General features: G+C 38.0%; 1 long non-coding RNA gene across 1 annotated transcript in view; it reads left to right on the forward strand.

Annotated features, from left to right (window-relative positions):
* The first annotated feature begins 10532 nt into the window (after positions 1 to 10532).
* LOC108445450 overlaps positions 10533 to 15709 on the forward strand; it is a 14344-nt gene continuing 9167 nt past the window's right edge. Inside the window, exon 1 of the long non-coding RNA XR_001860304.1 lies at positions 10533 to 10628. This is a non-coding gene — a long non-coding RNA (uncharacterized LOC108445450). The remainder of the gene's footprint in view (positions 10629 to 15709) is intronic.

Genomic DNA, 15709 nt, shown 5'->3' on the forward strand with positions numbered 1-15709 from the left:
CCAAAACTGGTTGAAGTTCAGTTAAAGGTAATGTCTCACCAAAGAAGGAAGAATGCACAGAGCTGTCATTCTTGGTCTCTGGTATCAATTTAAATAAAAATTTTTGAGCAGCCACCCTGCTTCTGCCCTGTAGCCTGGGACTGTCGTTTTTGCAAAGATTTCCTCATCTGGGCATGCTGCCACTGCTGAAGGCATGCAGGCTCACATGATTTAGGTTCCCTTACTGCAAAAGGTGACAGTTCCCAGTGTTTCCTGAGAGGACACCAAGGCTGAAATAATTTCCTACCTTCTTGCTGTCCAGTGCTTGTTAACCTTCAGAGAGTAGCAGGGTTTGCAGTAGGTCAAAACCCACCTTCTTTAAGGCATGTGAGAAGGCTGAAAATATAATTTTTAAGCAGGGAAAATCATTGTTTTGTTGGACTAATTAAGTACTAAGTAATTTTTCCAGGGTACACAATTGCCTTGTATTCTTGTTTAAGCAGTTAGTCTTGGGTAGAAGCATTTTGGTTATTCATAGCCTACTGCCTTCATTCACTGTGAATGAGAGTTTTTATCATAACTATTTGTCATTATTGTGGGAAGGGTTATTAATTATAGTAATATATCATCATGTACCTGGAGCCCAAATTCTTAGGAACAGTAAAAATGAATAACTTGGTCTTTATTCCATTCTGAGTTAAGAAATGAGTGTCTAGGGAGGTTTTGCCTGTAGCCTATGAGATGTTTTCTGGTGGTATGGTTAGTTTTCTTTGTTCAGTGAAAGTAGCTTACAAAGCCTTAAAAAATTCATCATTACCTCTAAAAGTTTTTTGCAAAGGGAATTGCACAAACCTGACAGAATTGCATGAACCCTACAGGATTCCAATCAAACAGTGACAACAGTGACCATTTACCTTAGAGAAATTATCAAGATATGTAATTTTTAGTATTTTGAGTGTTAGCACAAAATCAAGTGACATATTAAGTTTTAATACCAAGACTCACTATCAACCAAGTTAATATTTGACATGTTATTTAACGTTTTGGTATCTAAGAATTTTAAAACACAGCTGAAATGTAGAAGGCAAAAAATACCCACAACAGGTACCTCCCCATTGTTTATTCTGCATTGAACGGATCCTTAGAGTGTGAGTGGTTTATCTTTTGAGCCATCTGGAGCTGCAAAGCAAACAATTGTATTTCAGACATAATATTTTAGAACAGAAAAAATTAATTTATTCTCCCATCTAGTTTAGATAAGTAGACAGTTATTTCTACCGCAAATGATAAAAATAGAAGAATAATGGTTGACATTATGCATTAAGGTTCTCCAGTATTGATAGGAAAATCAGATATACCATTAACATATCATACCTACATCTATTTCATTACATTTTTTAGTCTAAACCTTCAGTTCAGTGGACAGAAGAGTGGTGTTTTTCAAGTATTTTTTCAAATATTGAATTACATACCATTCATAAAGTATGTGCAGTGTGAGAATTATAGATCTCTGACACAACTGCAGCTTTCCTATTTTTGAAATCTCCCAGGAGCAAATCAGAAGGAACAAACTTCAAACATACCAGCAGAAATACCACTGCACTTCATGATCATGGATCCTAAAAATGGAACAGTCAATTTGCTGTTTGCTACCAAGGAGGCAGTGAAGAGTTAGAGTGTTGCAGCAATTAAGCAACAATTTTGGTATCAGAGCCTTTGAACTTTTATCACTACATTTCAAAGATCTTGATTTTTTTAAGTAGAGTTATTTTCCTAGCAGGAGCTTAGTGCCATTGGAATTGAAATTATTATAACATTTGTGAATTATATTTTACTTAGAAATTGTTTTTCCTTTGCTTTTAGGAGCACTGTTTTATCTATGGCACAAGGAAACAAACATCACCTTTGTTTGCCTCTTTTACAATGAATTATTTTACATCACAGCCCTGTCTAGTATATGTATCCCCTAATACCTGATATTCAAACCTTTTCTCAAAATGATCAGCTGCTTTTCTAACTCTAGATATCAATTAAATACAGTATTATTTATATATGCACATACATAAAAATATGTTTAGAGGATTTGTTTCCTACAGTTACATAGGTTTATAGTTTGTGCAGTCTCCATCCTCAGTAGAAGATGCCCTGAACAAACTGGTCTGATCTCAAGCTGACCCATATTTGAGCAGGAGGCTCAGCTAGAGACCTCCTGAGCTGCTTTCCCACCTGAGTTATTCTGTGATTCTGTGATAAGTATTTCATGTTTATACACTTAGCAGCTTGGATGTGCAAATAGAGAAGGTAATAAAACACTTCGCTTTTAAAGTCCAAGTGTATCTGTTCTCCCTCTGGGAATGTGAGAGAAGACATCACTTTCCAGTGCATGTGAGCTTCACAGTGCACTCAGCTGCCCAGCTTTGAGCAGAATCCAGGCACTGCCCTGGGCTCTGCGTGTCCAGGCGAGCTCTTGGGGCTCAGACAGATACTGCCTTCTAAAATATGACTTTTAGTCATACAGTCATATATATAGTCATAGTGCAACTTTTCTGCTTCTAAAAATGAATAGCAGATTTTATTATTCCATTTCAGACTGTGCCGGCAATTTGGGTATTTGAGTTTATTGATTCATTGTTTATGCCTTCAGTAATATCTGATAATGGAGAAAGGTTTGAGGGTTTGGGTTTGGGTTTGGATGGGTTTTTTTTCCCTCTCCTTAAATTCTCAACTCAAACATATACAGTCATGTGGAGCTTGTGGGGCTCAAGCTGACACAATTAAATGTTACTAACCTTTGGCAGTGATAAGGAGCTTCAAGAACTTTTTCCAATTCCTTTGTGCTTGAGTCCTGCTCTACTGACCACCAGTTCTGTATTTTTGAAAAGTCACTGACCTCTGGACTTTTTCACAAACCATACTAGTTTAAACTTGGAAGATGATATTTACATGGTAGTCTCCAAGATAAACCTTGGGAGGAATTAATATATCTGAATTTATTACCAGTTTGCAAGAGAACAAGGTTAAAGGTTTGATTTTCTTCTGTTGTTCTTTTCTTCTTCTACTTACATCAAGGTAATTATTTTTGCATCTCTTTATTTTATCTCTCACTGTAGATGAAACAACTGATTAATACCAAGTAAAACAAACAAACAAAAAAAAGGGTAAATTCATAGCAAAAAGTAATATTTCACTTAGACGATCATTTATTAGAGAGTTCATCTATGATGTATATAACATGCTAATAAAGACTAAGGGTGTAGTATTTATGCAAGGAAAGCAGTGTGGCATAAGGTGGTAATCCTCCAGTGAAGTAGTAACTTCAGGAGCTCCAATTCATCAGAAGTTTTTTGACATCTTTCCCTTGGGCCAGGTCCATTGAAACTAAAAGCATTGCAAATGTCACACATTGAGGGCTGTTGAAGACAGAAGTGACATGCATTTACAAGCCTTTGCTGGCTGGCTTATCTTTGAAGCACTATTGATTACCTCATGAGGAAGAGGCTGTATATTCCTTCCCTTCTGCCAGAGTGAGGTAAGTTACGTGGGCACAGGTAACAGAAGCAGTGAATTTCGGGGAGAAGAGATCTATGGTGAAGTAAAGTACAATGGACACTGATGTCAAGAAAGGTGCTGTGATAAAAAAAGAGGGGAATGATCAAAGCAAGAACTCCAGTGAGTTATCCTGTGTTAGCATGGCAACAACAAAGCCATTCACGTGGCAAATTATTATACCACCTGTCTCATTTCATCTTTCTAAATTGTTCTATGCCTATGTCCTTTGCAAAAAGCTGATTTCCTATGTCTTTGTAAGTACATCACCATGGCAGAAGGGTGTGGGTCATGTCTTCTTGCAGGCTTCACCTAGGAAAGTTTAGTTTATTAATACAATTGTCTTTTTGGGCACATAGAAGCTTGGGAAAAGTTTTAATGTTCTGCTCCTGTAGAGATGGTAATGTAGACTTCTAATAAAAAGAAAGACTAGATATTTCATGACAATCTATCCAATGAGAATTCCCATTAAAAATAGTGTAGGTGTTTATGTCACAAAATGAAGCTGTACTATGATAGAACTCTAATCAAATTACAATTATTTTCATTTGGCATGAAGAGAAATTACGAATGCTTGCTGTTTATCAAGTTAACTTTGCTAATTAAAGGAAATGGTTTGCATGTCCTTCAGAGGATATGCAAAGCACATTTGTATTGCCAAATCAGCCTTTTCAAGATTGTTGCACAGTAGTGCCTGTTGAATGGCTACAGAATGATTTTTCTATATTTAAAAACTGCTGCTTCCATTTTTTTTCTTGTCTAAAACCTAATTTGAGCTGTTGATTCAACTTATATCTGTAGCAAAGCAAGTGAACAAGAAATCTGACAACAATTTATTTTTGTATGCTAATTATACACAGTAAGCAAAGAGGTGCATAATGACTGAAGGCAGAACATACTTTCTTAATGGTAAATTTACATATTTTTACTATGCCTGTCCATAGGCACTCTATACAATAATAGGACTGTAATGAGAAATGAACATCGAGTTGTTTGTTACGTATAGCAAATGTCAATTTAAATTCCAGATAAATTTCACGAAGATGTGAGAACTTTGCTTGCTTGCAATATTGGGGAAACACTGTCTGTTTCTTGATGTGTTTAAAAGTTTTTGTCTATAAAATTACTTGGAGCTTCTATTTTGACATTAGACATTTCTTAATTTTGCAAGTCACTACACACAAAAGAATTTTCATTCCCATGTGAGAGAATTCAGCAGAGACTGATTTTAATAGCATCAAGTATTATAACAAAACATTTTGATTTCAACACTGCCTCTATTTATCCCAGCAGGGAAGCTCTTGTTTCTGAATTCCCCATGGAACTAGCTCTTGTATTTGCTAATTGCTGTACCACTTCCCTGAAGCTTATCATCACTGAGGTCTAAGTTTCTCACAGAGGTCTTGGCTGGAAACAAACGCTCAAATAAAGGATATTTTCCATTAAAAACTAGTAAATTATAGTCCACATTCTCATAATGCATGTTATCCTGTAAACATGTACACATGTACACAGAATGTAATTACACCTGGAACTGCAATAGAAATGCCAGTTTAGTGATGCCTTCGGGCTTACCACTGGGATGTTTGTTTAGTAGCATAGCATGAAGAGCCACATTAGTGACATACACAAAGTCTGTAGTCAGGTTTTGATTATTAAATGATGAAAATGTACACTTGTATTTGAATCCATTCCAGGGCAATCTCTTTTTAAATTAATAACATATAAAAAAGCCAAGCAATTTTCCCACATTGATTAATGATTAATTTCTGAGGGCTTTTACGTAAGATCATGAATTTAGTACATAATAAAAAACTATTTGCATAATGGGGACCTTGTATTAAATTAGATCGTATTCAGACTGTGATTGTGCCTTACAGCCCAAGTTCTCTTCTATTGAATAACATCAAAATCACAGAATGTTGAATTTTTTGTTTCATATGGTAAGTATACCAGGAGATTATGTGAGGCAAGAAGAAACAAGATGTTAAAAAAACACTGTATATACAGATGAAGGATAGCAATGTGTTCTGGTTTCAGACTGGAGGCACTCTTTAAGTCAACATATCTGAAGTTAATATGAGATGTGACTGATTTAATTCAGAATTTAAAATTTTACTTACTAGAGTAAGTAAAAGAAGGCTTTGATTAAGAAGATATTTTTTTACAAAGAGGACAAGAGGGTGCAGGTTCCTATTACAGCAAAAAGAAATGTTGGATTCCATGCCAAAGGGTCTGGTAAATAAATAGATAAAATGAAAGGACTTGGTGAACTTGCTTTCATAATCTATCTGTCATCTAAAGACTCTCTTTTCAATACAGAAATGCTGTATCCAAGTAGTTGCAACTGCTGAAGAGTCCTCTTGACATGACAAGAGCTACACCTTACCACACACTCACATTGGCTATTTATGTAACCCTTGAGTACACATTTTATTTCATTTACTAGATAATACAAAGTGTTACTGTATCAGATCTCAGACTAATTCCAAAATGTTCTCTACATTATCATGCTTATTTTATGTGTAAAGATAAATATTTGGGGTTTTTTTCCTGTATCTTCTCAAAGGTTAGAAAGACCAGTTGTTCTGCCCTTAATGATTGATAATAGGAGAAATCTGATGAGCTTTGTATCTGGAATAATACCGCATTAAATAACCATATGTCATGTTTGAACGATTATAAGAATTGTACTGGTAGGTAAAAAAAGTTATTTTCTGTTCATTGTTAAGTCTTAGCAATAAATTATTCCTTATTGAAAAATAAATAGAATTTTACTATTTAATTCCTCTTATGGGTAGAACATTGCCATCACCTTTATGCATGTTTCACTGATCTTTAAATGACACATGCAATATTAATGACTTTAAGGGTTATTTTCAAGGAGAGTTTTTGTATGTACTGCCTATCTTTTGTTTAACAAGGAAGCATTTTCTACTTTGAAGGCTGGACTTTACCTCTTTTCTTTCAGCTCCTTTACTATTAAAGAGATCATAACATTGTCGATGTGCAATTTCAAGGAACAGCTGTAGAAATCTTTTTCAAGTATGTTTCATTCTTTAGCTCTGCCCATTTTGATACAAACTGCTGAATTGTGAAGTTCTTTTTTGATATGTGTTGAGCATGGATATCTTTCAGCACAGTCATATCAAATCCTCCCTCTTCTGACATTGCACTGACCCGTGCTGATTTTTTTCATCCAGCCTTTGTAATTTTGAATGAGTTTGTCTGCTCCTGTTTAAGCTTGCTTTTATCTTGGTTGTAGCAGTGATTCAGACTGGCTTTGAAGAACTGATGCTTATGTCTCAAATAGATAAATGCTTTAATAAATGCCTAGAATGCACTGTGCTTTCATCCTCAGTTATTTCCAGGACTCCCCAGAGTTCCTGGTTTTGTTCTTAATTTGCTTTATTCTTATGAGTCTTCATTGGACAGCATCTAATTCATGATGCAAAACACTGTACCATGTGCTGATGGTTATATATAGATATGGATTGGTTCTTTTTCTTCCCTCAGGGAATAAGTTGTAAGATATTAACCCACAGATATTTTAAGGCACACTGTTAACATAATTTTTTTTACTTGGCATCCTTTTTATCTAGCTCCTGGACATGTTTTTAGGTACAGATAAATTAAATTTCTCCCCTCATATATATAATGAATTGCTCTATTATTCTACAGACCATCACCCCATATAGTAGGTGTGTTTAAGCATATGCCTCATCTTACTTACATGCATTTGACACACTGGGTTTTCTTTGACAACTGAACCCTTAAAGAGGCTCCTGGCACCTTAGGAGATGGCTGAGACCCAGAGGAAATATATTAGGTGATGCTTGAAGTGCTTGACCATTTGCAGGCTCCAAAGCCTTGTGGGATTTAAATGCTAGAGTTAAGTAGGCAGGTAGTTAACATAATTGCTTTAAAAAAAATTATAGTAGTTTTTACAGGGCATTGATTTTGCACATCATCCAAATTGTCTGAGGACTCCCAGCTTAACTGATCATTTGCACAGCCTTCCTAGGCTGAAGTCTTTCGAGGTAACACACCTAGAAGTAAGGAAAGCTGTATTTGCAAGGAGCGGTGGTGCTAAGGGGTGAGGGATTGCTGTGAGCGGCACTGCCAAGATCATTTCCACAGCATGAAAACTGCTGATAAATGCTGTGGAAAAAACCTGAAGTCCCCAGTTCATGGAAGCCTGCTCGACCAGATAGGCTTAAATGGCTGCCAGTGTGTGAATCAGATGTCACTTGGGTTTGTCCTAGAGCAGACAATCTGTTTCAGCAGCACCGGAGCCTGAAAAGAGGGAATGAATCAATGGGAAGAGACTCCATACACAATATCCTTTTCATGTTACCCAGAAAACCAGTTTTATGCCAAATTACTCTGGGATCAGGCTTGTGCCATTTACCTTATTGGAAAGCAATAGCTCCCCTTTATCAGTCAGCACAGTACTCATTTTCATTCCCATCTTTGCATTAAAGAAAGGGATAAGGTTTCTTTGAGAATAGCATTGAATTAGGTTTCATTCTGTGAGGCCATGCAACTGTTGATAAATAATTCTATTTGCCAACATTTAAATCACTTGTTTTCACAATAAGGAGAATTTAGATATTCTTTTGAATTAGCTGAAATTTTAGCAGCTGCAGGTTCTGTCCTACTCCTGGGACTCTGTCTGTCCCACTTAGAGAAAATGCCAAATTAGAGAGCAAAAGAAATTAATTTTTTTTTTAATTTCAATCTTTATTCCTCCCCCGCAAACACAAACATGCATGTGCACAGACACACACTCCATCATTTTGAATGCTGGTTTTGGTCATTGCAAATGGCTTGAATTATTTAAAACACAGAAGGGAGGAACCAAGTAACTTTTTGTATTTAACAGTGGAGCTTAACTGTGTTCTCACCATGGCTCTAGTAGGCCATCTTTTCTGTTCAGGTTTGGTTTAGGTGGTTTTCAGGTCTCTTAACTATATTAATTAATTTTCTGCCTACCTGACCTTTAAATAACTACCATTTTCTCTCAAGAATTTGAAGAACACTTACATTGAATGCAGACAGAAAAGAAGAACTTTGAGTGATCTATCCTGCCAGTCAGTGAAAAGACATCCCCAGGTTTAAATTTCTGAGGGGATAGATTGTTGCTGAGTGATACATTTGTACTTGATATTAACCAAGTAATGCATGTATGGAAGCAGCCAGGATGGCAAACAGAGGTTCCTGAATAGGGTGACGTGACACAATTATAATTCATTGCCTCATTGCAGTGGTTGTATCCTTCCTCATTGCCCAGCTTTCCAAATAAACTTGTTTTGCATACCCTATTTATTAATCAGAAAAGCAGGAAAGTTGCTCTCAGACCAGAAATGAATGATGTGTAGAAGAAAGAAAGGCTTAATTTAGATTTAGAATTAATTCTTTTGGATCTTCTGCAAAATACTTTTTTCTCTCACACGGTGTGATCTTATTTGTGGTGTCATCATATCTTGCCACTCTTTTAATAATTGTACCTCTTTCCATTAAGTACTTCTCAGATTATCACCAGTGTTCCCAGTGCTATCTTTTTCCATGCATATTTTGTGTCTGTTGCCAATTTAAGCCATAAATATTTCAAAAACTCTAAGTTAAAAAAAAAATCAATGATAACATATATGCAGCATTCATAATATATAAAGACAGTGGTCTGAAATGGCCATTTGAAAGTTCTGGAAAATTAATCATCGTAATATTTATTGCAGAACTGTCTCCTTTATCAACATTATTATTATTGTTATTGATATTACTATAGGCATCCTATTATTGTAGTCTTGTGCTTATTAGGTTTCACAGGTGAAGGCAAAGTTTCTACAGCTTTTTTTGCCAAGCATTTGAAATACTGAGATGTATTTAGACTTAGCTGCACAGAGATGTTCCTGCACCATCCTAACAACTTTTTATCCACCAGCTCTACTTTCTCCATTGTTCAGAGGCAGATCTGCAGCATTGAACCATAGCTGCCTTCTGCTGCCCTACACATGAAGGGTAGAGCTTCAGCAGCAAATAGCTGAGCACAGTGATCCCTCTGCTCTCTAGCCCATAGGCACAAGTGCGTGAAGCAATAGGAAGCATATGCTTCTCGTGGCCTCCAGCCCTGAAGTCTCTGAAACACATGGGCAATGTCCAGGAGATGGTGCCCAAACAGAGCTGGAGCGGTAATTGTACACTGTCTGTGGTTTCAGGCCTTTGGTGTCATGCTTGTGACTCCAAATGCTGCCATGAATAATTGAATCCCTCCTGGGGTTGCATCTCCCCTCTGCGTCCTGTTTTAAACAATTATGAGTTTGGAACCTCTCGTGAAGACATATTACAGGCATTTTAAAACCCCATATTCCTTTATTGCCTCAGCTTTCTGTATGTCAATTTGTTTTTTTAATTTTGTGAAAAATAAACTTCTGAAGACTGTACAGGGGTTCAGAATTGAATGGCTGTCAGCTGCATGCCTCCAAATAGGCTCCATAGTTCTGATGGGATTTCACAATGCTGACACTGCTGGGCAGAAATGCCCATGGCCCAGGCTGAAAGGGCAACTTTGCCCCAACCAGCACAGTATGTTCTGTGAGCTCTGTCTTACCACCCCAGTGCTCCACACAAGCTGTAGCTCTACTGAGCTGGATAACCACAGTAATAATGAAAACAATAGTAATGTGAATTTTATTGTTCTGTTGGGGCAAAACCAGACTGACTGCCAACTTTACAAGTTTCATCTGGATTTCCTCCAGCATGCTCCTCAATGCCAGTGGCAAAGACTGTGCAGCTGTGATTATGCCTCATCCTGTTGCCCGCAGGTTTTGTCAGAGAGATGTTTGTATGAAGCTAATGGCTCTGTCACAAGAACTATGGCCCTGAGGGTCAGAGGCAGTTTAAGCCTCAGGAGTACCAGTAAAGTTTCTGAGATTGACACTTACAGAAAATTAACAATGTATTTAGACTTGCTCACTAGAAATATTTATAATTGTAATCAAAGTATTACTGGAAATTTACAGCCTTGTGAACTTTTTGTAGGTCAGTTTTCGAAGTCTGCATAGGAAGAATTATCCAGTAAGAGAATTCCAACCCACAGGAAGGTAAGTCCTGACATGTTTGTGACTTTTTGTGTATGTCTTTACATTCAACAGCTTGCAGAGCTGACCAAACACAATTTTCTTTTCATAAAACAGTGAGATTGGGTAATCTGTTATACTTTCCCAATTAGTTGTAATGAGAGACATTTGACTACATTATTGGAAAACTAATATAATTATCAGATGCTCTATTGGAAAATTCATAATGATTTGGAGCTGCTGGGAACATTTAATGAGATTTCTTGTTTTGCTTTCATTCATTCAAGTATGTCCTTTAGCTCTTAGATTGGCAAAGGTTGAGATATTTTGGCATGAAAGAGTTTCTTAAATGCAGAATTCTTGGATAGTGGGGTCTGTTCATGTCCCAAACCTTGTCTGAGCCTGATTAGAATGGAGAACATTTTTTTGGGGTTTTTTTGTCATTTTTTCCATGATGATGTTTCTGTCATAAATGAATAAATGACAAGAAAACTAGATATTTCCTAATATCAGATTGCTACTTAATCTGCAAATTCAATAAAAAAAAAAAAAAAAGAATGTTTTATTGGAAGGTTTAAATACACAGAATGTTCTTGAGTAGAAAAAAAAGGCAAAAAAAAAAAAGAAGACACAATAGTAATTGTTGCGTGCACTCTTGTTTTTAAATTCTAAATACAGCTTGTGGCTATTCAATGCTATAAAACAGACTTCATGACTAAATGTAATGGTAACCCCCAAAAATTCATTTATCCTTCTGTATCAGAAAAATGACTTCTGAAGAACAAAACTTGTCTGCAGTTTTAAGTAAGCTGTATCTTTGAGTGTAACTTTGGAGTAATTGTTTTTATGTTGTATAATATGACCCAAATATTGTGTTTTTGTCAGCATGTCTAATAGGTTGCTCGGTACCCTTGTTCTGCACAGGTCATTGAGCCCATTCATGTTCAATGATATACAGTATGAATGCTCATGGGTAGTTTGATACATGTTTAATAGAAGGTGAAGAAAATGGCACAAGTTTTTTTTTTGACCTTCTGGAAATGCATTTCCAGATGAAGTGAATTGCACTTTTAGCTTCATCAATGAAAAGAGAAAATCTGGGGTAGAAAATGTTTAATTACTGCAGATAAACTTCTGAGAGCTGGCCAGTCATTTCCTGTGATTGCCATTATAATGCAAATTAAAGGAACATTTGTTTTAGATAAATTATTGTACGAAGTGAAAGGTCATCACAAGCATTTTCATCTCACTTCTGAGTTCTTGGATTAGTTTGTGCTACTTGAACACCCTCATCTCTGCCCTCAGTGCAAAATGCTCTGAATGAGTAACTCTGCTCAGGGCTTTTAGCTTGAGACTACATGAAAGAACTCTGAATACTTGATCATAAGTAATATGATACTAAAATTTGATGTCAGTGGACATTAAAAAAATCAAAAGCGGGCAACTTACTTCTTAGAAAGTAATTACTTGATATAAAAAATTGTTATGATGATTATTATGATGACAAAAATTCTCTACTGTCAATAAAATGCATGTTATATTGAACAGACAAATATGAAAAGAACCCTGAAAGCCTACTCCTAGATGACCTTTAACTTTATTAATGTAGAATTAAAATGGTTTGAGGTCATTCTGGTGCATTTACCAAGTTGCACGAACCAAATTCATGAGACACAGGACAGGCAGTTCAGGCACAATCCCGGATAATTTTGGTGGAGTCCCAGCACAGAGGTGGTAGAAGCTAGCGACGGTTATCTGGAGTATGGAGATACTTTTACTCTCTGACATGTCACTGAACTGATGGGTGTGAGAAATAATTAGAGTGGCGTGGTAGAGTGTGACTCTGAATTGAACCAAGTGGGATAACCCTTCACCTCTTGATGGTGGTGCTTGGAGAGGAGTCTCACCTTGGGCAATGAAGAGACGTAGGTGCTCCTCCAACGTGCCTCTTCTCTGGCAGATCACCAGCCTGTGTCTTCTTGCTCTGAAGATTGCTGGCAGAGGAGTGGGGCAAGTGAGGCAATGACACATTGATAAGAATTTGTAGGTTTTTTTTATCAGAGTAAACATAGCATAAAGGAGTTGTAAAACTTAGTGAAGGTACAGTGTCACATATTCTGAAGGACTGTATGGAGGGTTCATGTGGTGAGGTCTGGTAGAATAATATGATGGGAAGAAGTATGTGTCAGTCTGTATTTAAGTGTCTTTTAACATGATGTCTCTAGGGTCTGTTGTCAGAGAAGTCTCTTTCCCAGTGTTCCTGCCTAACACAGTTGATGGATGGCAGATGACAGTGGTGCATACGACTTGTACACGATGTGAGGACTTAAAGATCATGGTGGCCTGTCTCAAACACTCTTAAGGTCCTGGAAGGACTTTGCCATGAGATAAGCATAGAATAGAGCAACAAGATGCCACTAACTCCAGACTTGGTGGAAGTGAGATCTTGTTAGCACATCCAGACAAAAATTCCCACAATAACAAGCAGTGTAAAGAAGTAACTGCTTACACACATATCACCAGTCAAAGAAAGATCGCCTGAAGTTATGGGACAGATGTCACTGGCAATCACCAAAGACCACCACAGTCCCCTGTGAATACGCCTCCATGGATACCTGGAACTTGGACTGTAAGATAAACCCCCACAGTGGGAACTTGAGATAAGATAAAGGTAGTGCTATTGTCTGGGTGTTATCTCAGACCTAGGGGGAGGTTAACAAAGCCGGGGGAGAAGAATGTATCACTGATAATGGGCACAAAGAATGAAGAATTTATGGGCCACAAGGAAAGCTTAGTGTTAGGTTTAAAGCACTGATCACTACTACTACTCTCTATGAGTAGTGACCCCAATTTTCTTGCTTTATCTAGAACACTCCTGGGAATGGCACGCTCACTCATGCTTGTGGGTTTACGTTCATTACTTCGGTGGGAAAAAAAAAAATCAGCTACTGACATTGTGGTGTTTCTCTTCCAGCTCCTGGTCTTAAGAGTCTTCAGGAAATGGAAGTGGGACTATCATTAGTTACAGGACTGTCTCACACCTCGGTGGCATTCAATATGGTATAACACTCCACGTTTGTGAAATTGTTTTACCATTGAGGAAAATGGCTAGTTGGCAGCTCTGTGACATTGCTGGCAAATCATCAGTAATTGGTTTCCTTTTCATGGAGGATGGAGGGTTACGAATGGGGAATAATATGCACTAGAGGCAAAAAAGCTGTGCTAAAATGCTAAACAGCACTTACGACACAGAATTAAAACATTTAGAACAGGTTTTGTCTAATTAGAATTTCACTGAGGTTTAGAGATCAAATACAGTGCAAAGTTTCTCCTCACCTTATCTTTGTCATATTTGTGCTTGGAGATGTACTCTGCAGTTTCCAGCATATTACACAGCTTATTTCCAAACTAATTGGGAGGGAGTGGCCCTTCTTTAACTAGATATTTTGCTTTTTACCACAGGCATACTTTATTAATTATGGCAAAGTACACTGCAGGCATTACAAATCTTACTGTACACATGCTAGTGTCCTCTAATTTGATCTAAATTATGGGCATTTTTGTTGATCTTTTGCCAACTCATTGGTCCAGTTTCAATTTCCAGAGTGTTTTTTAATCTAATCTCAGTCCTACCCCTGGATTTATTGTTCCTTGTATAAGATTGATCTGAAAGTCTACTTACCATACTACTGTTGTGTTTGATAGAAAAATTTAACTGCTTGAGAGTAAGTGGATGACAAATTAATAACACTTCAAGAGCAACTTTCAGAATGAACAAAGCTCTTTGTGGTCACTATAAGTAAGACCAAGATTTTGCCTGAAATGAGATGTTGCAGTAATGCCAAAGCCTGTACTGCAAGAAGGGGTAAAGGAAGGGACTAATTGCTTTGATACACAGTTTTGGAGAGTGAATAGATTACCAAAGTATGCTACAAGAGAAGTAGAAAACCAGCTGTGAGAGACGGAGAGCTGCAGAGTGCTCTGCCACCAGGCAGCGGGTACCTTGTGCAAGAGAGGAGCATTCAGAGATGAAGCTCACCAGCCCCATCAGAAAAGCTATAAATGAAACATAAAAGTGGTGGGTGGGTACAATATGGCTGCTAGCAAGAATTTTTCTTGCTTCTTTCCAGTCCTGTGAGATACTTTTCTCTCTCACGGAAGACGTTAGCTGAGTTCTATAAACTATGAACACCTGCAACCTTGCAGAGTTTGTTTATGGTACAGTAGAAAAATATTTTGACAATGGATGTTTTAGGATTTTAGCCAATCACCCCAAGGGGTGGCTGATTCTTTGACCAATTAGACTATGAAGAAAAAGTCTATAAAAGAGTTTGTAAAATAATTAAATACATCAATCTTGGTGCACAATTCCTGCCTGTTGGATCTCTCCTCTCCTTCCTACCACTGATGGACGCTGTAATATTTGGTGACCCCGACGTGATCTGCACACTGTGATGTGTCCTGCACGCTGCGAGCCAAGCCGAATTTCTTTAGGGGTACACTGTTCCCTGCCCCGCCCCCTGGACCGGGATGTCCAACGGGACTGAGAGAATGGCGAACAGCGGCTTGAAAAATGACACAGTGCTATCAGTCTGGAAAGGTATTATCAGTTCAATGAATGCCTCCGTCTCTGAGGACTTGCTCTGTGAACTGTTAGACTGGGGTGATTTGCACGGCGTCTCCCCAAACACAGACACCACCCTGGATTTTGGGCTGTGGCAGAAACTAGGCTGTGCTATCCTGAGCGAGCTCCCACCTGGGGATCCATCAGTGCTAGAATTATTATGCACTTGGCAGTCTTTGTTTAATCTGCTGATAGACCTTGACTGTAGCAGTAAAGCTGGTTTGTCCGTTTCGGAGGCATGTGATGGAGAGATATCTGAAAACCTCCCCCCAGCTCCACAGGTGGGGGATGCCACGGAGCCTGCACCGGGTCGCCCTGCACTGCCGCGGAACCCCTCACCCCCCGAGGATGCCACACCGGCAGAGCAACTGGCGGGGGTGTTGGGGCAGCAGGATGGCGCACAGCCCGCCCTGTCTTTTGGCTCAGAGGCCACCACGTTTTCGGGGCCGCGGGTCAGTGGACTAACATCTTGGACTCCTCT

This window comes from Corvus brachyrhynchos, unplaced genomic scaffold (assembly GCF_000691975.1).
Source record: "Corvus brachyrhynchos isolate BGI_N302 unplaced genomic scaffold, ASM69197v1 scaffold142, whole genome shotgun sequence".
NCBI classification, from domain to species: domain Eukaryota; kingdom Metazoa; phylum Chordata; class Aves; order Passeriformes; family Corvidae; genus Corvus; species Corvus brachyrhynchos.